The 25,402-nt window shown below is 53.2% G+C and overlaps 2 long non-coding RNA genes and 1 pseudogene across 2 annotated transcripts; 2 read left to right on the forward strand and 1 right to left on the reverse strand.

Moving 5' to 3' along the window:
- The first annotated feature begins 1,304 nt into the window (after positions 1-1,304).
- On the forward strand, positions 1,305-3,687 carry LOC101102048 (WW domain-binding protein 11-like; annotated as a pseudogene).
- Positions 3,688-14,661: 10,974 nt separating this feature from the next.
- Positions 14,662-17,719, reverse strand: LOC114113923 (uncharacterized). Its single transcript, XR_009596242.1, has 2 exons — positions 17,526-17,719; positions 14,662-15,322 (listed from the first exon to the last, which is right to left on the reverse strand). It is a non-coding gene; the product is annotated as an uncharacterized LOC114113923 (long non-coding RNA).
- A 337-nt stretch (positions 17,720-18,056) lies between these two features.
- On the forward strand, positions 18,057-25,147 carry LOC114112459 (uncharacterized). Its single transcript, XR_006057732.2, has 2 exons — positions 18,057-18,931; positions 19,080-25,147. It is a non-coding gene; the product is annotated as an uncharacterized LOC114112459 (long non-coding RNA).
- The last annotated feature ends 255 nt before the right edge of the window (positions 25,148-25,402 follow it).

Here is a 25,402-nt window from a genome sequence, read left to right on the forward strand (position 1 = left end):
TATCCCCCATGCAGGCAGGCCGTCGCATAGAACATTATCCCCCATGCAGGCAGGGGCTTAGGGACCAGAGCTGCTCAGGTTCTGCCCGGATCCAGGGGCCGAGGGGCATGGACTGATGTTCTCCTGGCCTGGCTCTCAGCCAGAGTGCCAGCCGTGGCGGTGGCTGGAGACGTGGGAGGGAAGAAGTGTCCTGTGCAAATGCCCACATTTACTGAGAAGTGCTGAGTAATAGCTGAGATAGAGGAAAGAAAGGCAAAGAGGGAAGGAAAGACACACCCATCTGTATGCAGAGTTTCGAAGAATGGCAAGGAGAGAGAAAGCCTCTTAATTGAGCAATGCAAAGAAATAGAGGAAAACAGTCGAATGGGAAAGACTAGAGATCTCTTCAAGAAAATAAGCGATACCAAGGGAACATTTCATGCAAAATGAGCCAAATAAAGGACAGAAACGGTATGGATCTAACAGAAGCAGAAGGTATTAAGAAGAGGTGGCAACAATACACAGAAGAACTATACAAAAAAGGTCTTAATGATCCAAACAAACACGATGGTGTGGTCACTCACCTACAGCCAGACATCCTGGAGTGTGAAGTCAAGTGGGACTTAGGAAGCATTACTACAAACAAAGCTAGTGGAGGTGATGGAATTCCAGCTGAGCTATTTCAAATCCTAAAAGATGATGCTGTGAAAGTACTGCACTCAATATGCCAGCAAATTTAGAAAACTCAACAGTGGCCACAGGACTGGAAAAGGTCAGTTTTCATTCCAATCCCAAAGAAGGGCAATGATAAAGAATGTTCCAACTACCACACAATTGTACTCATTTCACACGCTAGCAAAGTAATGCTCAAAATCTTCCAAGCTAGGCTTCAACAGTATGTGAACCAAAAACTTTCAGATGTACAAGCTGGATTTAGAAAAGGCAGAGGAAGCAGAGATCAAATTCCCAACATCCGTTGGACCATTCCCAGCAAGGGAATTCCAGAAAAATATCTGCTTTATTGACTACACTAAAGCCTTTGACTGTGTGGATCATAACAAACTGTGGAAAATTCCTAAAGACATGGGAATACCAGACCACCTTACCTGCCTTCTGAGAAATCTGTGTGTAAGTCAAGAAGCAACAGGAGGTTTCAGGATGGCGGTGGTTGGATGGTTGACCGAAAAGCAGAGGGGAAGGCCCTTACGAGGTCAAACGGGCCGAGATTCATCCCCTCCCCGCTTCTCTCAGCCCCAGGAGCCCAGCAGAAGCATGTTTAAGGTTTTATTTTTTAAACAAGCAAGTAAATCAAACACATTGTCAACATGGGGCAGAGAGCCAAGTCCTCCACCAAAAGCGGGAGTATCATGAACCCTGCAGCCCAAGCCAGAAAAGAAGCTCGGAAAGAGGCTTAAACAAGAGGCAGCGCACAATGGCACGAGCTGCAGTTTTACAAATGAAGGATCCCAAACGAATTATCCGGGACGTGGAAAAACTGGATGAAATGGAGTTTAACCCAGTGCAGCAGCCACAGTTAAATGAGAAAGTGCTGAAAGAGAAATGTAAAAAGCTACGTGAAACATTTGAACGTATTCTATGACTCTATGAGAAAGAGAATCCAGATTTTTACAAAGAATTCAGGAAGCTAGAAATAGAACATGAACAGAAGAGGGCTCAACTTAGCCAGTAGTTTGATGCTGTCAGGAATGCCCAGCATGTGGAAGTGGAGAGTATTCCTCTGCCAGGTATGCCGCACGCTCCTTCCAACATCGTGATCCAGGACATTCCACTCCCTGGGGCCCAGCCACCCTCCATCCTTAAGAAGACCTCAGCCTATGGACCTCCAACTCGGGCAGTTTCTGTACTTCCTCTTCTTGGACATGGTGTTCCACATTTGCCCCCTGGCAGGAAACCTCCAGGTCCTCCCCTGGGCCCACCTCCTCCTCAAGTCTTACAAATGTATGGCTGCAAAGTGGGCTTTGCCCTAGATCTTCCTGCTCGGAGGCGAGATGAGGGCATGTTATATAGTCCTGAACTTGCTCAGTGGGGTCATGACGATGATGTTTCTAGCACCAGTGAAGACGATGGCTATCCGGAAGACACGGAGCAGGATAAGCATGACGACAGTCCTGAAGACAGCGACAGCGACAGATCAGATGGAGAAAGTGAAGGGGGCGCATTTGTGCACCGTGATGACACAGAGAGAGACAACAATGAAGAAAAAAAAAAACAGGTCTCATTGTACGGTTTGCAGATATGCCTGGAAAATCTAGGAAGAAGAAGAACATGAAGGAGCTGACTCCTCTCCTAGCCATGATGCTTCGAATGGCAGGTCAGGAAATCCCTGAGGAGGGACGAGAAGTCGAGGAATTTTCAGAGGATGATGATGAAGACTGGGATGATTCCAAAGCAGAAAAGCAATCACAGAAACAGCATAAGGAGGAATCTCTCTCTGACAGCACGTCTGCAGCCTCCCGGCAGCAAGCCCCTCCACAGTCTGTTCCTCCATCTCAGATACAAGCACCCCCCCCCATGCCAGGACCACCTCCCCTTGGACCACCACCTGCTCCACCTTTACGGCCACCTGGACCACCTGCAGGCCTTCCTCCTGGACCACATCCAGGAGCTCCTCCGTTCCTGAGACTGCCTGGAGTGCCAGGACTCTGCGGGCCCCTGCCCCGCCTTTGCCTCAGGCCCACCGCCCCAGGTCCGCCTCCTGGCCCTCCTCCTCGGGGACCGCCACCAGGGCCCCGCCACCTCTCCCTCCCACCCCGTCCTCCATCCCCTCCCCTCTGCTGCCCCCAAGGGAGGGGGTAACCGCCTTTTCTAAAGTGGGCCAAGATCCAAGAACCCTGATGACACAAGCCCCGAAAAGTGCAACCCAGTGCCAAGCCAAGGTCACTAATCCCAAGGCAGCGATCACACGATTCGTGCCGGCCGCACTGCGGGTGCGTCAGGGGAATAAAGGGGCTGCTGCTGCTGCCCAGAGAAAGTCGGAGGATGATTCTGCTGTGCCTCCTGCCAAAACAGCACCCAAATCTGGCCCATCTGTTCCCGTGTCGGTGCAGACTAAGGACGATGTCCGCGAGGCTTTCATGAAAGAGATGGAAGGGCTGCTGTGACAGCTTTGGATGCTAGATCAGCCTTCTGTTCACCTCAGTGGTTCATGGAGAAAGAGGCTCTTACTCAGCTTAGGTGGAAGAGTTGCTTTCACTGTCAGGGTATTTTTAATTTCATTCCAAGGAATATCTTAAAGTTTAGCCTTGTTCAGAATTTACTGCATATAAAAGAGAGGGTATTTCATGCAAAATAAATTGGTTATTGAAGCAGTGCTGCTAATAACATCCATCCCCTTTCATACCACCATTTTCATCAGGTTTCTTCCCCTACTCTAATTCCTTGGAAACTTGTGATCAAGGGGAACTTTGTTATTTGTTTTGGCTCTCTTATTGTGTGCTGTGGGCACTGGAGTAGAGATTTCTGGAAAAACCAATTTATTTCACCCATCTTGCCTTTCATGTTTGAGTTATTTTTAATATTTTCTTGTACATATTTTGCAATATTGTAGTGAAATGGATCACAATGTCATTTCCTAATACAAAGTGATATATGTGGGAAGAAAATGTACAATTCTTTGATTAAAATTCCCTCTGACCTAAACTTTGAGTGTTCCATGGAATAAATAAATAAATGTTCTACACCAAAAAAAAAAAAGAAAGAAAGAAAGAAAGAAACAACAGTTAGAACCAGACATGGAACATCAAACTACATCAAGGCTGTATATTGTCACCCAGCTTATTTAACTTATACGCTGAGTGCATCATGTGAAATGCCGGACTAGATGAAGCACAAGCTGGAATCAAGATTTCTGGTAGGAACATCAATAATCTAGAGCAACCCCGCGCCCGAGGCCAGGGCCGGCAGCCGGGAGGAGCGACCCCACATCCAAGGAGCGGTGGCTGCGTGGGCGCAGGAGGGCCTAGAGGAGCCATCCCACATTGAAGGTCAGGAAGGGCGGTGGTGAGGAGATACCCCTCATCCAAGGTAAGGAGCAGGGGCTATGCTTTCCTGGAGCAGCCTTGAAGAGATACCCCACACCCAAGGTAAGAGAAACCCAAGTAAGATGGTAGGTGTTGCAAGAGGGCATCAGAGGGCAGACACACAGAAACCATACTCACAGAAAACTAGTCAATCCAATCACACTAGAAATACAGCCTTGTCTAACTCAATGAAACTAAGCCGTGCCTGTGGGGCAACCCAAGATGGGCGGGTCATAGTGGAGAGGTCTGACAGCACGTGGTCCACTGGAGAAGGGAATGGCAAGCCACTTCAGTATTCTTGCCTTGAGAACCCCATGAACAGTATGAAAAGGCAAAATGATAGGATACTGAAAGAGGAACTCCCCAGGTCAGTAGGTGCCCAATATGCTACTGGAGATCAGTGGAGAAATAACTCTGGAAAGAATGAAGGGATGGAGCCAAAGCAAAAACAATACCCAGTTGTGGATGTGACTGGTGATAGAAGCAAGGTCCGATGCTGTAAAGAGCAATATTGCATAGGAACCTGGAATGTCAGGTCCATGAATCAAGGCAAATTGGAAGTGGTCAAACAAGAGATGGCAAGAGTGAATGTCGACATTCTAGGAATCAGCTAACTAAAATGGACTGGAATGGGTGAATTTAACTCAGATGACCATTACATCTACTACTGCGGGCAGGAATCCCTCAGAAGAAATGGAGTAGCCATCATGGTCAACAAAAGAGTCCGAAATGCAGTACTTGGATGCAATCTCAAAAACGACAGAATGATCTCTGTTCTTCTCCAAGGCAAACCACTCAATATCATGGTAATCCAAGTCTATGCCCCAACCAATAACGCTTAAGAAGCTGAAGTTGAACAGTTCTATGAAGACCTGCTGCTAAGTCGCTTCAGTCGTGTCCGACTCTCTGCGACCCAATAGACAGCAGTCCACCAGGCTCCCCCGTCCCTGGGATTCTCCAGGCAAGAACACCGGAGCGGGTTGCCATTTCCTTCTCCAGTGCATGAAAGTGAAAAGTGGAAGTGAAGTTGCTCAGTCGTGCCCGACCCTCAGCGACCCCATGGACTGCACCCTTCCAGGCTCCTCCATCCATGGGATTTTCCAGGCAAGAGTACTGGAGTGGGGTGCCATTGCCTTCTCTGCTATGAAGACCTACAAGACCTTTTAGAACTAACACCTAAAAAAGATGTCCTTTTCATTATAGGGGATTGGAATGCAAAAGTAGGAAGTCAAGAAACACCTGGAGTAACAGGCAAATTTGGACTTGGAATGCGGAATGAAGCAGGGCAAAGACTAATAGAGTTTTGCCAAGAAAATGCACTGGTCATAGCAAGCATCCTCTTCCAACAACACAAGAGAAGACTCTACACATGGACACCAGATGATCAACACTAAAATCAGATTGATTACATTCTTTGCAGCAGCCAAAGATGGAGAAGCTCTATACAGTCAACAAAAACAAGACCAGGAGCTGACTGTGGCTCAGATCATGAACTCCTTATTGCCAAATTCAGACTTAAATTGAAGAAAGTAGGGAAAACCACTAGACCATTCAGGTATGACCTAAATCAAATCCCTTATGATTATACAGTGGAAGTGAGAAATAGATTTAAGGGCCTAGATGTGATAGATAGAGTGTCTGATGAACTATGGAATGAGGTTTGTGGCATTGTACAGGAGACAGGGATCAAGACCATCCCCATGGAAAAGAAATGCAAAAAAGCAAAATTGCTATCTGGGGAGGCCTTACAAATAGCTGTGGAAAGAAGAGAAAGGAAAAGCAAAGGAGAAAAGGAAAGATATAACATCTGAATGGAGAGTTCTAAAGAATAGCAAGAAGAGAGAAGAAAGCCTTCTTCAGTGATCAGTGCAAAGAAATAGAGGAAAAGGACAGAATGGGAAAGACTAGAGATCTCTTCAAGAAAATCAGAGGTACCTAGGGAACATTTCATGCAAAGATGGGCTCGATAAAGGACAGAAATGGTATGGACCTAACAGAAGCAGAAGATATTAAGAAGAGGTGGCAATAATACACAGAAGAACTATACAAAAAAGATCTTCATGGCCCGGATAATTGCGATGGTGTGATCACTCATCTAGAGCCAGACATCTTGGAATGTGAAGTCACGTGGGCCTTAGAAAGCATCACTATGAACAAAGCTAGTGGAGGTGATGGAATTCCAGTTGAGCTGTTTCAAATCCTGAAAGATGCTGCTGTGAAAGTGCTGCACTTAATATGTCAGCAAGTTTGGAAAACTCAGCAGTGGCCACAGGACTGGAAAAGGTCTGTTTTCATTCCAATTCCAAAGAAAGGCAATGCCAAAGAATGCTCAAACTACCGCACAATCACACTCAGCTCACATGCTAGTAAAGTAACGCTCAAAATTCTCCAAGCCAGGCTTCAGCAATACGTGAACCGTGAACTTCCTGATGTTCAAGCTGGTTTTAGAAAAGGCAGAGGAACCAGAGATCAAATTGCCAACATCCACTGGATCCTGGAAAAAGCAAGAGAGTTCCAGAAAAACATCTATTTCTGCTTTCTTGACTATGCCAAAGCCTTTGACTGTGTTGATCACAATAAACCGTGGAAAATTCTGAAAGTGATGGGAATACCAGACCACCTGACCTGCCTCTTGAGAAATCTGTATGCAGGTCAGGAAGCAACAGTTAGAACTGGACATGGAACAACAGACTGGTTCCAAATAGGAAAAGGAGTCCGTCAAGCCTGTATATTGTCACCCTGCTTATTTAACTTATATGCAGAGTACATCATGCGAAATGCCAGGCTGCATGAAGCCCAGGCTGGAATCAAGACTGCCGGGAGAAATATCAATCACCTCAGATATGCAGATGACACCACCCTTATGGCAGAAAGTGAAGAGGAACTAAAAAGCCTCTTGATGAAAGTGACTGAGGAGAGTGAAAATGTTGACTTAAAGCTCAACATTCAGAAAATGAAGATCATGGCATCTGGTTCCATCACTTCATGGGAAATAGATGGGGAAACAGTGGAAGCAGTGTCAGACTTTATTTTGGGGGGCTCCAAAATCACTGCAGATGGTGACCGCAGACATGAAATTAAAAGACACTTACTCCTTGGAAGAAAAGTTATGACCAACCTAGATAGCATATTCAAAAGCAGAGACATTACTTTGCCGACTAAGGTCCATCTAGTCAAGGCTATGGTTTTTCCTGTGGTTATGTATGGGTGTGAGAGTTGGACTGTGAAGAAGGCTGAGGGCCAAAGAATTGATGCTTTTGAACTGTGGTGTTGGAGAAGACTCTTGAGAGTCCCTTGGACTGCAAGGAGATCCAACCAGTCCATTCTGAAGGAGATCAGCCCTGAGATTTCTTTGGAAGGACTGATGCTAAAGCTGAAACTCCAATACTTTGGCCACCTCATGCAAAGAGTTGACTCATTAGAAATGACTCTGATGCTGAGAGGGATTGGGGGCAGGAGGAGAAGGGGACGACAGAGGATGAGATGGCTGGATGGCATCACTGACTCGATGGACGTGAGTTTGAGTGAACTCCGGGAGTTGGTGATGGACAGGGAGGCCTGGCGTGCTGCAATTCATGGGGTCACAACACGACTGAGCGACTGAACTGAACTGAACCACAATGATGGCAGAAAGTGGAGGAGCTGAAGAGCCTCTTGATGAAAATGAAAGAGGAGAGTGAAAAAGTTGGCTTGAAACTCAACACTCAGAAAACTAAGATCATGGCATCTGGTCCCATCACTTCATGGCAAATAGGTGGGAAACAATCAAAACAGTGACATACTTTATTTTCTTGGGCTCCAAAATCACTGCAGATGGTGACTGCAGCCATGAAATTAAAAGACCCTTGCTCCTTAGAAGAAAAGCTATGACCAACCTAGATAGCATATTAAAAAGCAGAAACATCACTTTGCTGACTAATGTCCATATAGTCAAAGCTATGGTTTTTCCAGTAGTCATGTATGGATGTGAAAGCTAGACCATAAATAAGGCTGAGTCTTGGGAAAGACTCTTGAGAGTCCCTTGGACAGCAAGGAGATCAAACCAGTCAATTCTAAAAGAAATCAACCCTGAATATTCATTGGAAGGACTGATGTTGAAGCTGAAACTTCAGTACTTTCGCCCCCTGATGCAAAGAGCAGACTCATTTGGAGACCCTGAAGCTGGGAAAGATTGAGAGCAGAAGAAGAGGACGACAGAGGAGGAGATGGTTGGATGGCATCATCCATTCAATGAACATGAGTTTGAGCGAACTTCAGGATCAGTGAAGGACAGGGAAGCCTGGTGTGCTGCAGTCCACGGGGTCGCAAAGAGTTGGACATGACTCAGAGACCGAACAACTGAAAAGTGCAGTTAGAGACAGGATGTGAATCAGCCGCGGTAGGAGCATGGGGGGAAGGTGGGGAGGATGCGGGACAGGTGTCCTTGAGAAGGAGACAGAAACACCCTCTCATGCCCGGGAGGAAAAGCGTGCAGGTTTTTGGAGGCTGAAGAGATGGAGCCAGTGGGTCAGACAATTTCCTCTGTGAGAGGAGAGACTGGCTTCTGCGCTGCCTCAGTTGGGAAAGAACCTGGGAGTGGGGCAGCCTGGCCATGTGGAGTAGTTGCTGGGGAAGCAGAAAGGAATTCCGCCAGAAGGGCCTCGTGAGGCCCCTTTGCAGACTGAGTTAGAGGAGCACCAGCCGCCAAGGCGCGGGATTTTCCCTATGATTCTCCACAGGCCTAGGAGGTGACCAGTGTGCCTTTACACACTAGTGTGAGCCCCCAAGAAGTGAGGACCCCAGGCCGCTCTGCACTCTGCTCCTCTCCATCCCTTCCACACCAGCGGGTCTCACCTAGAGCGCCCACCTGTGGGCCCAGCCTGGGGGGACCTGGCATCCGTGGTCAGGCTCCAGGTGAGTCCAGGTGCCTGGGGAACCCCCAGCTCCTCAATCCTCAGGGAGGCACAGGCCACCCCGAGCACAACGGAGACCCCAGGCCAGGCCTCCGAGTCTGGGAGAGTCTTAACAGTAACTGAAGTGACAAGGCGGCTGCGCGGTCCAGCCTGGGTCCTCCCTTCCCGGCCCCCCTGCCCCGGGTGGGAGCAGTCCCAGCCCACCTGGGGGCTTTGGAGCAGCCAGGCGGCTGGTCCCTACCAGGGAAAGGCCTGTCCCGGGAGGAGGCGGCCGTGCGCAGTGGACCCCCGCCCCGTCCCCCGGGGGAGAGCCCGGCTGTGGGAGCCGGGCTGGGAGAGGGTGGCGGCCATCGACACGCAGGGAAGGCAGCCCTCGGCTTCCTTGGGGTTGAACGCAGGGTGTGAGGCCGGGCAGGAGCCCTGGTGACCCCCCTCGGGGCCGCTGCCTGGAGCCCCTCCTGAGGGGGAGCTGCCTGCCTCCCCTGCTTCGAGTCCTGGGCCCCCGGTCCCAAGCCGGTCACCCCCTGAGAGTAACTCGATTCTTGTCCTGTCTCCGGGATCCAGGGTCTCTGTCCTGATGGCCTACCGGCCTGCCCCCGCCCCACCCCACCCGCAGCCCCCGCAGCCCCCGCAGCCCCCGCAGCCCCCGCAGCCCCCGCAGCCCCCGCAGCCCCCGCAGCCCCCGCAGCCCCCGCAGCCCCCGCAGCCGGGTTCTCCAGCCTGGGCTGCCCGGGACACACCACTGCGCTGGGCGGAGCTGGACCGCAGGCAGGGCCGCGTCTCCACTGCCCCTCTGCGGCCACCCCGCACACAGAAGCAGACGCCTGCGCCTGGCCCCTAATAGACCAAAGTGTGAAGAGAAGAGTCTCTTAATCCTTTTCAGAGTGCTTTTATTTCCCTGTGGGCAAAATTTCAATCTTTATCTCTTGTTTAATTCTTTGTTTAAAATGACAGCTTTAATAATTAAGAAAAACTGAGGTCTCAAAAGAGATCTTACAGATGTGAATTCAGGCATGTTTTGACACCTCACATTTTTCACCCTGAAAACAAAAGATAGTTTCATTTAAGTCAGATATATCTTTGCATATATTTTTCCTTTGAGAGACCCACACCCTCAACTGTGTAATAAAGGTGAAATCTTGGTGTGGTGGGGTGGTGGTTTAGTTTTATTAGACTCTTGCCACCCCACGGACTGTATCCTAACAGATGCCTCTGTCCATGGAATTCAGGCAAGAATACTGGAGTGTGTTGCCATTCCCTTCTCCAGGGATCTTCCTGACCCAGGGATTGAACCTGGGTCTCCTGCATTGCAGCCAGATTCTTTACCATCTGAGCCACGGGAGAAGCCCTTGACATCTCCGTGTATGCCATCTGCTTTTCTGCTTTTAATTACGTGATCTCAGATTCCAGACTGAGCAAACTGAGCTGAGAGCGTCCCTGGGGAAACAGCCCTGCGTGAGCTTGGGGACAGGGCTGCGCCTTCCTCTGTCTTGGCTTCCCTCTCCAGCTGGGCTCTCACCACGCCTCGGGCAAGACACACAGCTGTGCTGCGGTGGGCAGGGCCCTGCTGTCAGGAGGTGGGGCCTTGGGGAGGTGCGGAGGTCGTGTGGGTGGAGCCCCATGAATGGGGTCGCTCTCCTGGTTACAGAGCCCTCGGGAGCCCCTCTCCCTGTCTCTGTCTCATTCTCTCTGTCTCTGTGCTTCTGTGTCTCTTGGCTTAGGAGCCAGGGCTGCGAGGATCTACTCTGAGCTCCCGGGCTCCCAGCCTTGTCCATGGCAGTGGAACCAGAGCCTCAGGAAACCTCCCCACCAGCATGCGGTCTGCATGCGGCCTTCCCAGGCTCCAGCCACGACTTCCCACCCTTCAGGATGTCCTGTCCCTCCTGCCAAACTGCTTCAGTGAGCAGAGCTGGGTGCCAAACACATCCTATGAGCTTGTTTCTAAAATGATATTCAATCAGCATGCTTTCTGGTCCATTTCCTAATACCATAATGCAAGACACAGGGTAGTTACTCCAAATGCAAGGAGATAAGAAGTCTTTCCTTTGGTTGCAAAGACAATTTATTCAGTGTTTCTTCACAGATGAATCCTCAGATAAAATACAAAACTGGAAAGGTTTTAATACTTTCCTATTTTATTTCTTGGCAAAAAAAAAAAAAAAAGGGAGAACAGATAATCATCAACAATAAAGCATCTTCTCTTTGTGAGCACAAGCTAAATGCCTCCTGCTTTCTAAATGTCACTGCTACAAAATACGTTTATAACTTCTGGAACCTGCACTGTTCCACGTGGGCTGCAGAGGCACCAGTGGGGTGAGATGTTCTGAACGGGACAGTGTGGCCCAGCTACACACCTCCAGGCCCCCTTCCACCCAGTGCAGGCAGGTGGGCGTCTCCTCGGGCTGTCCCCTCCCCTCGCCCTGTGCTGGCCATAGGTGGTGGCCAAGGGCTCAGAGGTCAGTCCTGGACGAGAGCATCACCATGAAGGACCGTGGCCGTAGGGCTGGACCACCCACCCCCCACCTGCCACTCACACTTCACTGATGTGTCCCCGCCAAGGTACCAACCTCAGGCTAGAGAATAATCCATCCCAAAGAAAACTTTTGATCCATTGGGAAAATGTAAAAATCAGGTGGCAATTAAACCCATACCTGATGGTTTATTTTATGTCACCTTGGCTAGGCTGTGTGTCTTTCTATGGCAAGCTATATATGCTAGATATTTATAAACAGCAGTTAAGTCTCACAACCTGGAGGCTGGATGCCTGAGATTAAAGTGCTAACCTGGTTGGATTCCTGTGAAGGCTGGCCTCACAGTTGCAGATGTTGACCTCTCCCAGTAACCTCCCTGGGGTCTCTTTTCTAAGGGCACTAACCCCATTCACTGGGCCCCATCCTCATGACTCATCACCTCCCCAAGTCCTCACCTCCTTACACTATTACTCTGGGGGTTAGGAGCCCAACGTATGAATTTGGGTGGACATAAACATTCAGACCATAGCACCGCAGGACTGTTTGGGGTCAAACACCACCTAGACGTCACCATGAAGATGTTTTTAGATGGAACTGATAATTACGTCTGCAGACTTTGAGTAGAGCAGGTCATCCTCCATAACGTGGGGGCCTCCTCGAGTCAGCTGAAGGCCTTATGAGGAAACACTGAGCTTCCCCCAAGGAAGAGGGTCTGTGCCCAACCACAGCCTGACTCCAGCTGCAGCATCAGCTTGTCCCCGGGTCTCCAGCTGCTGGTCTTCCCTGCAGATTTCTTACTTGCCAGCCCTACAGTTGGGTGGGCTATTTCCTTAACATAAAGCAGTCTCTAGACAGATAATAGATAATTGATCGACAATAGACAGTAGAGCCTATTGGTTCTGATACACTCTATTTCCTGCTGTCTCTGACAAAGGGGTCAGCCCTGGGTCTGTATTTCCGCAGTGCACGTGCCCACAGGGACTGCACACAGGCTGACCTCAGAGGCGTGGGCTCTGGCCACTCCAGTTTGACCCCAGACACCATCCAGGCCGTGATGGGCCAGCACCAGCCTCTGGGTCTCTGCCATCGCCTCAGCCCCTTCCCCCTCCACAGAGGTGCATGGCCCTGTACCAGGGCCATGTGGGGCAGATGTGGGCAGCTCATGTGGGAGGACCTGGTTGGCACTAGGGGATAGATGGGTGGGTGGGTGGGTGGGTGGGTGGGTGGAGGGTGGATGGATGGGTGAGTGTAGAAGGATGGTGGGTGGGTGGATGGAGGATGGTGGGTGGGTGGAGGATGGTGGGTGGATGGAGGATGGTGGGTGGGTGGAGGATGGTGGGTGGGTGGATGGAGGATGGTGGGTGGATGGAGGATGGTGGGTGGATGGAGGATGGTGGGTGGGTGGGTGGAGGATGGTGGGTGGATGGAGGATGGTGGGTGGATGGAGGATGGTGGGTGGGTGGAGGATGGTGGGTGGGTGGATGGAGGATGGTGGGTGGATGGAGGATGGTGGGTGGGTGGGTGGAGGATGGTGGGTGGGTGGATGGAGGATGGTGGGTGGATGGAGGATGGTGGGTGGATGGAGGATGGTGGGTGGGTGGAGGATGGTAGGTGGGTGGATGGAGGATGGTGGGTGGATGGAGGATGGTGGATGGAGGATGGTGGGTGGGTGGATGGAGGATGGTGGGTGGATGGAGGATGGTGGGTGGGTGGAAGATAGTGGGTGGGTGGATGGAGGATGGTGGGTGGATGGAGGATGGTGGATGGAGGATAGTGGGTGGGTGGATGGAGGATGGTGGGTGGGTGGAGGATGGTGGGTGGATGGAGGATGGTGGGTGGATGGAGGATGGTGGGTGGATGGAGGATGGTGGGTGGATGGAGGATGGCGGGTGGGTGGATGGAAGATGGTGGGTGGATGGAGGATGGTGGATGGATGGAGGATGGTGGGTGGGTGGATGGAGGATGGTGGGTGGAGGATGGTGGGTGGGTGGATGGAGGATGGTGGGTGGATGGAGGATGGTGGGTGGGTGGATGGAGGAGGCTGGGTGGGAGTGAAACTATGAACAGCTGGATGGGTGGATGGGTAGACAGACGGTGGTTGGTGTGTGGGTCCACGGATGCGTAGATGGGTATGTGGATGATGAAAGGATGGAGGGAGGGATGAGCAGCAAGAGTCATCCCCTCTCTGCAGCTCCGAGCCTGCTCAGTCCAGGGATGATGTCCTCCTGCCTGGACTACTGCAGTAGAAAACGACCCGCCCATATCAGCGCTCATGAACCGCCATCCACTCTTCTCACTGCAGCGAGGAGTAACGCTTCACAGTGATGCTTGGTCACATCAGACCTGCACCTAAAAACCTTCCATGACTTCCTTTTGGTCTGAATAACGTCCTCACCATGATCAGTGGGCTCTGTGGGACTCAGCCTCAGCCTTTACCATCTCTGTCCTGCTCTGAGCTCAGGCTGTCTCCAGGCTCCAGCTCCCCTCTTCCACTCCTCGAGTGCCCCAGGGTCTCTCCTTGCCCCCAGAGCTGAGACATGGGGACGTTCTGCCCCAGCCTGTTACCGTCTTCTGGAGAACGCCTGCTCACCCTGCAACTCTAAGCAGAGGTGTCCCCAGCCCCTCACTAGCCTGTCAGCCCTCTGTGCCACCCAGGACCCTCTGCTCCTCATGCTCACCACCACGGTGCTCAGCCTCCTGTGGGAGGGGTCTGACCGTGTCTCTCTCAGGGCCTGAGGGAGCCCATGAGGGGCTTTCCCTCACCTTTGTATTTCCAGTGCTAGATCAGGGTAAGTGCTGGAAATCCTAGATTAGCTATGAAAGCTACATGATGAAGCTGGGGCAGCACGGTTTCTTGCAAAGGGCCAGGCATAAACTTCTCCAGGTCCACGTGGTCTCGGTCACAGCAGCTTAGGGCTGCCCTTGAAGCTCATAGTAGCACAGGGGATACGACCAACAAGCATGGCTGAGTGCCAATAAAACTTTATTTACACAAACACCGATGGACTCGATTCAGGCCAGGATTCATAGTTTGCTGACGCTTGATCACTTGCTGAGTCATGTCCGACTCTGCAGCCTCGTGAACCGCAGCATGTGAGGCTTCCCTGTCCTTCTCCATCTCCCAGAGTTTGCTCAAGTTCATGTCTGCAGGGGGCGCTCCGCAGAAAGAGAGGCAGTGGAACTTCCCTCAGCAAAGCTGAGGGGTCCTGAGGAGAGGTGAGCCTGCTGTCCCCCAACCCAGCCCCTCCGCCAGCGAGAGATAATCAGCCGTGACAGGGGTTCCGTCTAAGTAGTTCCACTTTATTGCCACAAACTCTTGGTTTATACAGGCAAGCAAGGGGTTTTTGCGAGGGTTGCACCAATCACGTTAAAGGTCAAATTGTAATATGCCATAGTTGCACCAATCACGTTAAAGGTCAAGTCGTTATGCGCTTCATTGTTTCAACAGTCTATGGTGATCACCCGCTGTCCACGTGCATGGAAATCAAGAGGCCAATCAAAAGTTTTAACAAACAACTTAGGCCACGCCCTCATCTATTCCGCTCTAAACCGCAAAGCTAGCCCTTCTTTTTTCAAGGTTTCCCATTTAGGGCCCCACACATGTCCATTAAGTCAGTGATGCCATTCAACCATCTCCTCCTCTATCGTCCCCTTCTCCTCCTGCCTTCAGTCTTTCGCAGCATCAGGGTTTTTTCCAGTGAGTCAGGTCTTCCCATCAGGTGGCCAAAGTATTGGAGCTTTAGCACCAGTCCTTCCAATGTATATTCAGGGTTGATTTCCTTTAGGATTGACTGGTTTGATCTCCTTGCTGTACAAGGGACTCTCAAGAGTCTTCTCCAACACCACAGTTCAAAAGCATCAATTTTCAGTGTTCAGCCTTCTTTAGGGGCCAACTCTCACATCTGTACGTGACTACTGGGAAAACCATAGGGTTTGACCCCTGTGATAGTTAAACACAAAAAAGAGAAATTGATTTAATTGGATAAACATGAATATGCCTCTTTTCTTACCTGCTTTCATTATAAGTTTTGATCTTTAAAATGTAAGCACACCAACAGATTATGGGTTCTTCAGAGCCATTAATAACACCCAAGGGTCTTGTCTCTACTTTCATTAGCAATCAGGCATTCTTAGTTTAAAAAAGGTGATAATTAGCATACAATACGCAGCGACAGAGGCCGCGCATTCTCGTTCTTAGTGAAAACAGTTGCCAGCCGCTCATGCAAGCATTCCTGTTGGACGACCCTGACCTCAGCCTCTCCCACACTGTGCTGCCGTCCGCATTCTTTCAGAGCCCAGGTAAGAGTAGGGGACTCAGCTAAATCTTTCCTAATGAACATGGCTTAATTGTCCCAGGAGATCTGCTCAGTGCTTCAAGCCAACATCATATAACCAAAAATAAATAGAAACAAAATCACCCTTGAAGAACCAGTGTGCCTGCTCAGGTCAGATGAAGCCAGAGGGCTGCCAGAGGGCACAGCGAGCTGCATTGCCTGGAAAAAGTTAAACACCAGAGAGCATGGTGGCTCCAATACTTTCTAGAAGGATTAAAGTCACTTTCCCAGTCTTTATGAGAATTGGGCCGAAGCTTAGCTGGTGCAACGAATTTAGAAATGAATGCACTTGCATTTGAAGATGATGTGTCTTTGCCTTGCTAGCTAAAAACTTTAGAACTAATCTGAACGTCAACTGCAGGAACCTGCTTCTGGCGTGGTTTTGGGGTCAGCATCTTCTCACCCTCTCTAGTAATTTTCAGTATGCATTTCTATTTTCGTGTAGTTATTTACAGGAGCATTTTATGGACAACCGGCTCATATCTTTTTGGGTGCAGGGGTAGTTCAAATGCGCTGAGACCCTCAGTGTTCACTTGCTAATCTCCTCCAGAAACCCTGTTCTCCTCGAGTGACAAGGTCAGCAGGGCAGCAAGTGTTTTCCTGTCAACGTCAACTCGAAATATGAAGTTTAAAGAGTTTCACCATCAAATGCAGTGTCGTGGACTGCCCCTGAAGCAGGTGTTTATAATCACGTGTGCAAGTGTGAAGCAAGCACAAATCCTCAGTGGAAAACGGGCAGAGGACACGAGCAGACAATTCTTTTTTAAAAACTGCACAAATTAGCACACTAGGCACGGATGAGCGTGCCGTACCATGTTGCATGGAGGTAACAGACGCCAGAGCCCGGAGGAGGCGCAAAGCTCACAAACAGATGCGGGACCAGCAGGAAGCCAGGGACGGGCCTTCCTCCCCTGAAGCAGGAGGACGCGCCCTACAGAAAGCCGCTCGATCCTCCAGGCATTTGTTGTGAGCACTTAATCATCATCGATCATTTGACGTGTACTCACTAGTAAAAGGCAGGACTGTGTCCCCCCTCTGCTGACCTTGGCTCTTCGGGGCTGATATGAGCCCCTGATGAGCCTCATGAGCCGGGGGAAGTAGAACAGGCCCAGGTCCAGCCCGTTATGGGGTGGGGGGGGGAGGATGGGGACATGACCGGGAGGTGGGCAAGGAGAGCGTCTACAGCTCAGGGGAGCCAGGGATCACCGCTCCCCCTTCCTGCAGGTCCCCAGGCTCACTTCCAGGGAAGTTAGCCTGACCACCGCCCACTGACGTCAGTAACTCTCCTTCCCTCCAACGCAGGGCCTCCTGTGAGGGGTCAGAGGTCATGACGTCATCTTGTTGCCAGTCACCACGGCCGCTGAGCTGAGAGGCGGGCACTGTGACTCTGCTAACCGGTGGCCTGGCCCCTCCCTGAGATGCTGCCTGGGCTTGGCTTGGGGTGCGGGGGGGGGGGAGGGGGTCTGGGGAGACAAGATTCATAAACAGGTGACAGAGGGAAGTGCCGAGAGGAGAAGCAAGAGCCTGGGAGAACGACAGCGCCCGGTCTGCCCCTCCGAGGGACCCCCACCCCCGCCCGGTGTGGCCCGGGCCCGCGGCTGCAGCGTGTGGGGTCTCAGTGGGACCAGCGCACGTCACAGCAGGGGCACGGGGCCTGAGACGCCAGGCGCCTGGCAGGGCCCACACTGGGTGGGCGCACCCCGCCCCTGCCCACCGCCCCCCCGGGAGCTCCCCCTCCCCCTCCTGCGGCTGCAGCTTTCCTGGTCACGGGGTGAGCCTTTCCTCTCTCTCCTCCGCCTCCTTTCTCACCACAAAGGGCGTTCATGTCACATCCCTGAAGCTGAGAGGCCTGAGGGGCGGGACCCAGTCAGCGAGGCCCCGGGAGCCGGCCGCAGGGAGCCGGCCCGCCCCTGCGCTGGGAGGCCCGGGGCAGAGCCCTCACGCCGGGAGGGCAGAAGCGCCCCCTGGTCTCCCTCCCCGCCCCAAGACGCCGGGGCGGAGCCGGGGCGGCGCGGGGAGGGGCGGAGCCGGGACGGCGCGGGGAGGGGCGGTGCCGGGAGGGGCGGAGCCGGGGCGGCGCGGGGAGGGGCGGTGCCGGGGGCGGAGCCGGGTGGTGCGGGGAGGGGCGGTGCCGGGGGCGGAGCCGGGGCGGCGCGGGGAGGGGCGGCGCGGGGAGGGGCGGAGCCGGGGCGGCGCGGGGAGGGGCGGAGCCGGGGCGGCGCGGGGAGGGGCGGTGCCGGGGGCGGAGCCGGGGCGGCGCGGGAGGGGCGGTGCCGGGGGCGGAGCCGGGGCGGCGCGGGGAGGGGCGGTGCCGGGGGCGGAGCCGGGGCGGCGCGGGGAGGGGCGGCGCGGGGAGGGGCGGAGCCGGGGCGGCGCGGGAGGGGCGGCTCGGCGCGGGGCCGGGGGGGAGGGCGGAGGCCGGGGGCGCGGAGGCCGGGCGAGCGCGGAGCCAACCGCTGAGAGGCCGCTGCTGCCGGCGGGCCGAGCGCTCGTCGGAGGAAAGCGGGGTCGGGCACAGAGCCCTTACGGACCCCGAGGCTGCCCTCAGGTAGGCGGACCCCAGAAACAGAGTTCCCCAAAGTGGACGTTTTCCGGGCGCCTTCCTCCTGCCGGCGGGAGGGGCGGGTGAGCTCAGCCGTGTCTGTGGCGGAGACTCGGAGGTCAGGGGAGAGGGCGCCCGACCGACGGGCCTGTGACCGCCCGCACCCCTTCCCCGGCCGCGTCCCGCCCTCCTGAACACCCTCCGCCCGCCCCGCAAGGGCGGTGAGTCGCCTCCGCCAACTGAATCCTCTGCAGGAAAGCTCTCTGTACCCATCCGCGCTGGGCGCGCACCTGGACCAGTGAAGGAACGTTACAAGGCCGGGCAATCCCCAAGCCTGCTTCCCCGGCTCACCTGATGTGCCCCCGAAATGCTTCACACACGGCCTGAAGGCAGGTGTTTCTTGAGTAACTGAACCTTACTTACTGTCAGAGTATTTTTCAGAGTAAAAGTCTTCCCCACTAAAGAGGATCTTGTGTGTCCATGGGGTAGATGAGATCGGAAGGGTTAGGCTTGGGGTCAGAGTCAGAGTCCGGGTCAAAGTCAGGCACTTTCACCATTCCACAGTCAACGTCTGTTCCTGGGATGACAGATCCAAGGCCATGTCCGCGCCCCTCCACTGCTCTTGTCCGGGCTGGAGTTCTCAGAACCGCACTGCCTCTCAGGCTGATCAGAGGTAACAGAGCTCACTTGGGCAGACGCACCCCCTCGACGAGGGAGGCCGAGGTGTAAACAGGGAAGATCTAGTGATCCCAGGGCAAAGGGGGCAGATGTGGGAATAACACAGAAGTAGCGTGAACCACAAATGTTCTTCGCTGTTACAGAAAATCGGGCAGTCCCAAACACCCACAGCTGCGGCTGGTGTGTGCGAGGCAATGGTGGAAGGTGCCCAGTAAATAAACACCAAGGACCTCCAAGATACTCGGAGCGAGGCATCGATGCCTGAAGGGACACTCGTGTGCTGACCCGTGCATAGACGTGTCTGAAAGTGTCATCTCATCCTGCCCACATCTGTGCTCAGTCCCCACAAGTCTGCACCAAGCCTCTGGCTCCAACCATCACCACGTGGATCACAAACCCCCCGCTTGGCAGACATGCCCTAACAGGAACTTGGGAGAGGCTTCATTCTGGGAGCCCTGGCTTAGTGCAGGGCGCCAGGACATGGCCACTTGGGAGCGGGTCTGCTCGGCCTGTGGGCGCCATCCACACACTAAGCCAGGTCCCAACTCGAGTTCCAAATCCACGTCCTTCCCCAGGAGCTGTAGGCCCAAGTGTTTCAGTCCTCAGGCAGGCCGTGGTTCTGCCCCGGGAGCTCAGCCCCAGAACCGTGGGGGATACCGGTCTCTCACTTTCACACAAAGGCCACAATGCCTCTGGCTGGCGTGATGCCCAGATTCTGCCCCCAGACACATGTGTGGCAGCCCTGCCCCCAGCACCTCCCATCGGGCCTGCCTATGACAGCAAGGTCTTTGAACAGAGAATTGAGTTAAATGAGGCCATTCAGGTGGGCCCTGATCCAATAGACCCGGTGTCCTTGTGGGAAGAGGAGGTCAGAACATAGGGACCCACACACACAGGGTGGCCAAGCGAGGACACGGGCAGGAGACGGCCGTCCACAGGCCACGGGGAGAGGCCTCAGGGGGACCGGTCCTGCCCACACCTGGGTCTTGGGTTCCAGCCTCCAGGACGGGAGACGGGAAATGTGTGTTGTTCGCACTACATCCATAACACTCTGTTACGGCTGCCTGAGTGGGCAAATGCAACTGCAGCCCCAGACTTAACCCCAGATGGCAGGAGTGAGCGGCAGGCAGAGAACACTCGGCTGACTTGCCTGTGGGGTCGCTGAACTGCAAAGAGGGTGATGGTCTCCAGCACCTTCCCTCCGAATGCCAGCCATGTGGTACCTCCAGTGTGGACACCAACTTCTCTGCCATTTAAAACCTCCATTGCTGCCTTCATACTCCTCAGGGTGACAGCTATGCTTCTCTCCATCTTGTCTTTCTTTTTCCAAAATGGAGCTAAAAACACACCAGCTGAGAGCTGGGCTCCCCTCCTCTTGCTGCCCTTGTTCAGCTGCTAAGTCACATCGACTCTTTGCAGGGACAGTTGAACCAATCCACACATTCTAACGGGAATGGGGCCCCAGGGACAGAGTGGGCTGCACCCCACGATGGGGCAGCTCCAAGTACGAGCGACACAGATGTCTTTACTCGTAAACCCCAGTCAACGGGCAGCAGCACCTGATGGATGAGCGGAAACAAGCCAGGATCGTCTCAGCGGCCCAAACAGGCCCTGATTGGCAGAGAACCCCAGGCAGAGCGACCGCAGGGCCACAGGCCTGCTCCAACCCGGACGTCAAGCCCCACCTTCAGTGAGGTAAAGAGTAAAGTCAGAGGAACTTTTCAGAGCAGGAAGCAAAGGACACTCCCTCAGAGACGAATCTGGAGAGAACCTGAGAAAAAGTCAACCAGCACGTGAGTGAAACACAGAAGAGGCAAACCTCCCAGATGAAAGAGAGAAAAATGGTTAAAATGCCAAAAAGTGGCACCAGAACATGCATTTCACCCTCAACTATCATCAGAACTTGTGTGGGGTCTTGTTACACATGGTCAGGTGGGCGTGTCTGTGATCAAGTGAGAAGCACCTCCCACTGGTTCACCCACTTCACCGTGAGGTTTGGTGACACCAAGGAGCTGGGGGTGGCAGGGTCGTAGGGCAGAGGTCCCCGGATTTCAGAGTCACGGTCAGCGGGAGTGTGAGCAGGGGCTGGGCACCTAGGGGTAATGTGGGGTCCTCAGCGGGAGACACAGGGGTGGATGAGCCACCCCCCGAGGGAGACGGTCAGACAGTGATGGGTCAGGGTGGCCTGGTGCCCCGCAGGGGACGCAGGTGAGGGAGGGGGCGGCCCGGAGTGGGGGACCAGGCCCCCCTGACGTCCCCGGGCCCAGAGCTGTGCAGGGTGAAGGCCCGGCCCTGGGGTCTTGGCAGGTGGGAGAGTCCAGTAGGGAAGGATGGGCCGAGGGTGGCTGGATTAGAGGAAGGCGGGGTGGGGTGGGGTGTGGGGAGGAGTGGGCAGGCGTGGGGAGTGTGGGGGGCGTGGGGACAGCTACAGGAAGGAGGGTGGTGGGTTGGCCCTGGGTTGAGGCGAGGAGGCCCCTCGGGTTGCTCCAAGCCCGGCGTCTGCAGTCTGCGGGGAAGAGTGTCCCGAGGCCACTTTTCATCTCCTCACCATGGATGGAGCGGGCCTCCTCATTGCGGACGGAGCAGGCCTTCTCTCCGCTGATGGACACCTCCTCTGTGACCTTCCAGTCGGTCAGCAGCTTAATCCGGGAAACACCACCACCAACCCACAGTGACCGCTTTTTAACCCACACTTGGAATTGGAACATCGATTTCATGTAGGTCACAGCAGCGCCAACACCCACGGGCTCAGTCAGGAAGTGTCCTGACTTGAGAGGCAGAGGCCTGTCGGCTGTGGCGCACGGGTAACCCTGTAACGAGCCAGCCCTGCACACGCACCTCTCCCAGGTCCTTCCTGATGCCAGTGTCCTTGACCTTCACTTACCCGCCTTCCCATCTAGCAATGCTGATTGGTCCACTTCAGGGCTTTTAGGAGAAATGCCCCTGGAGGTGATATTTTCGGTTTGGGTCGCTCTCATGCCTATTTGGGCTTCCCTGGTGGCTCAGCTGGTAAAGAATCTGCCTGTAATGTGGGACACCTGGATTCGATCCCCTGGTTGGGAAGATCCCCTGGAGAAGGAAAAGCAACCCAGCCCAGTACTCTTGCCTGGAGAATTCCGTGGAGTGGAACAGGCTGCAGTCCATGGAAACGCAAAGAGTCAGACATGACTGTGGGACTTTCCCTTTCACTTTCATGCCTATTTACCAGGGTGGGTGGAGATCTGAAGATTATTCTTTGTTCCTCAGTCTTGGACAAATCCTCAAACCCCCATACTGGGCTTCAGTAAAGCTCTCCAGTAAAACTGTGACGATTTCATATGACTCATGTGTGAAGCCGTCATTCCTACCGAAACCTGGTGCCATGCAACAATTCCATACCCTGAAATTTCTGATCGAAACTCCAATTAAAGTGTCAGACTTTTAACGGCAGAACCACTGCTTTGCTTGGAAGCTGAAGGGGGAGGGAAAACTAATTGCATTAAAGCGAAGGGCCCCCAAATGCAGACAGCACTATTCTCTCAGTGGGTTGGCTGAGGCTGTTTGTCAACATAAACTGAAAACCATTCAACAGTCATCATTACGCTGCCTGCCGCCAGGAAGCAGACAGGTATAGCCGACCACTCTCATTCTATGGACTGTGAGCAGCCCAGATGCTGTTACACGGGTGCCCAGAACACTTCGAGGAGACATTTGGCTGTTTGGAGGTCAGTGACCTATCAGTCTAGCTGGATTCCCCCATGGTGGGGCCAGGAGCCACACCAGACGATTGGTGCCCAGACAGCACCACCTCCAGGAATTTCCAGGCTGCTGAAGACCCTGCATCACAGCATTCTTCCCCTCTGGCCAACCTTGTTGTGGTGACAAAGCAAAAGGCTGCACAGTGTGGGTTCAGGACACTGAGATGCAGCCCCTGGTTTTGCAGGAAAGTATCAACTGCATGTGATGCTCAGAGGAAAAGCTACCGCAACTTAGAGTTCGTGGCAAGGTCCTGCCTGCAACACTTGTACCGAAAGAGCAGGGTGTGTGGTGGGCTTACACAGTGGGGGGCACAGTCGCCACATTTCACGTGACACATACAGGGACCCGGAAGAACACATGAACCACGTAAACGTGCATTAGGGACACACTCACATTACTTCTGTTGATTCAGCTCAGTTCAGTCAGTCGTATTTGACTCTGCAACCCCAAGGACTGCAGCACGCCAGGCTTCCCTCTCCATCACCAACTCTCGGAGCTTAGTTAAACTCATGTCCATTGAGTCGGTGATGCCGTCCAACCATCTCATCCTCTGCCATCCCCTTCTCCTCCTGCCTTCAATCTTTCCCAGCATCAGGGTCTTTTCCAATGAGTCAGTTCTTCACATGAGGTGGCCAAAGTATTGGAGCTTCAGCTTCAGCATCAGTCCTTCCAATGAATATTTAGGACTGATTTCCTTTAGGATGGACTGGTTTGATCTCCTTGCTGTTCAAGGGATTCTCAAGAGTCTTCTCCAGCACCACAGTTCAAAAGCATCAATTCTTCGGCACTCAGCTTTCTTTATGGTCCAACTCTCACATCCATACATGACTACTGGAAAAATCATAGCTTTGACGATTAGACTTTATCAAAATTAAAATCTTTGCTCATCAAATCACTGCTCTGACTGCAGATATATATAATTCTCAAAAACATATTTGACAAAGGACTGACACCTAGAATAAATAACATCAAAATTCAGTAACAGAAACCACTCAAAAAAAATAACGGTGAAAACATTTGAACAAACACCAAGCCAGACCAGCCATAGGGAGTCAAGCGTGAATACCACACAACAGGAAGAACAGCAGAATTTACACAGCTGACAGCGCCGGTGGGAACAGTGAAGACAAGCCGGGGGAATGCCCAGCAGCTCCAGAAAACTAAGCCGGTGCCGCCCCTGCAGCCCAGACCCCCAGGGGCAATGGAAACAGACGTTTTCAGGAAGAGAAGAGGCATAGCAGACGCTCAGCAGCCAGACATCCTGCTGCAGAGGAGCCCGCAGGCAGGAGGGGTGGAGAACAGGGAGTGTTCACAGAGGTCCCTCCTGTCCCCACCGCACAGGTGAGTCTCGACAGGTGAGCCTGTCACGCATCCTGTCCTGTGAGGCCACGGGCAGGCCAGCCCTTGGTGGAGACATGTCAGACCCACGATCGCAACAGGGAAATGGCAGGGGACCTGGAGGGGCCCCGGGAACCTTGTCTCTGCAGGGTCCGTCCCACACTGTTCGGGGCAGCCCATGTCAAAGCTCCACGAGTGCTCAAGCACTCACTGAGTGTGAGCTCTGCTCCAGAAGGAGAAACGCTGTGAATGGGCATCGACCTAGGGTGGGCGGAGGATAAAACTGGAGAAGTGAAGACAGGCGACTGGTGAGATCTAACTGGCAGTTCCCAGTGGGTCGGACAGGTGTTCACTGTAAAATGCATTCTGTTTGCAATACATCTGGTGTTTCCTTCCCTTTTAATTCTTCCCCACTTCTTCCCAACATTTCTCTGGAAAGCGCATGTGCCTTCTTAAGTGAGAGCTGAAACAGGCATGAAGAGAAAGGCCCAACGTTCATCCGGCATTGTTTCTAAGGGGCCCTGTGTCAACAGAGGCATCCGGCTGTGGACTCACAGCTGAATCCAGGTCCTCAGCTGTATCACCAACACCAGTGATGTCCCCTGCCTGCCACGGTTGGGCGTGATGAGGCCACAGTGCTTCATCCAACACGTGACCAGCTGAGGGGTCGGCACCTGTGGTGCAATCAGAGAGGAGATACACCCCCATGGACCTAAGGTGGGAGTGGGAAGGAAGGCTATTCAGAATTAAGATATAGAAGCGGAATTAGGACTGAAAACAGTAAACATTCAAACTTAAAAGGTTGCTTGTCAGCCTGTAAAGAAACATCGTTTGATCTGCACGTGTGTGGTGCAGATCTGACTTGCTTGGGGCTCCACTGGCCACAGAAATGGGGATGGTCTCCAGACTGAGTCTGCGTTTGACGTGGGTGGCTGCGCCGTCGGCTCGAAACCCCAGAAAAGTGAGCTCTGACAGCCCATCTGCCTGGGACCCAACGAGTCTGAGGGTCGTGTCTCATCCCCTCCCGTGTCTCATCCCCTCCCATGTCCTGGAATCTGTGTGGAGCTTCAGTTCTCTTCCGTTGTGGCTGAGACACATTTTAAACGTTTTTTAAAGTTTTACGACTCATTTTCCACCAGGTTGTCCTGTGCCTTCTGTTTTGCTCCAAGAGAGAATTCCTTTGTTTGTATGCGGCTGATTTTGCCAAATCCTGACTATGTTCTAGCTGGACCAATCTAAGTGGAGGCTGGAGGACCCAGAAGTCGGGTGGGGGGCCTGTCTGGAAAAGGAACCCTTCCTCACTGGCTTGAAGCTGGAAAGACCCTGCTGCCAGGAAGCATGCCCGAAGGTGAACTCATCACAGAGAAGGTGTCTGCTCCAGAGCACAGAG

This window comes from Ovis aries, chromosome 1 (genome assembly GCF_016772045.2).
Source record: "Ovis aries strain OAR_USU_Benz2616 breed Rambouillet chromosome 1, ARS-UI_Ramb_v3.0, whole genome shotgun sequence".
NCBI classification, from domain to species: domain Eukaryota; kingdom Metazoa; phylum Chordata; class Mammalia; order Artiodactyla; family Bovidae; genus Ovis; species Ovis aries.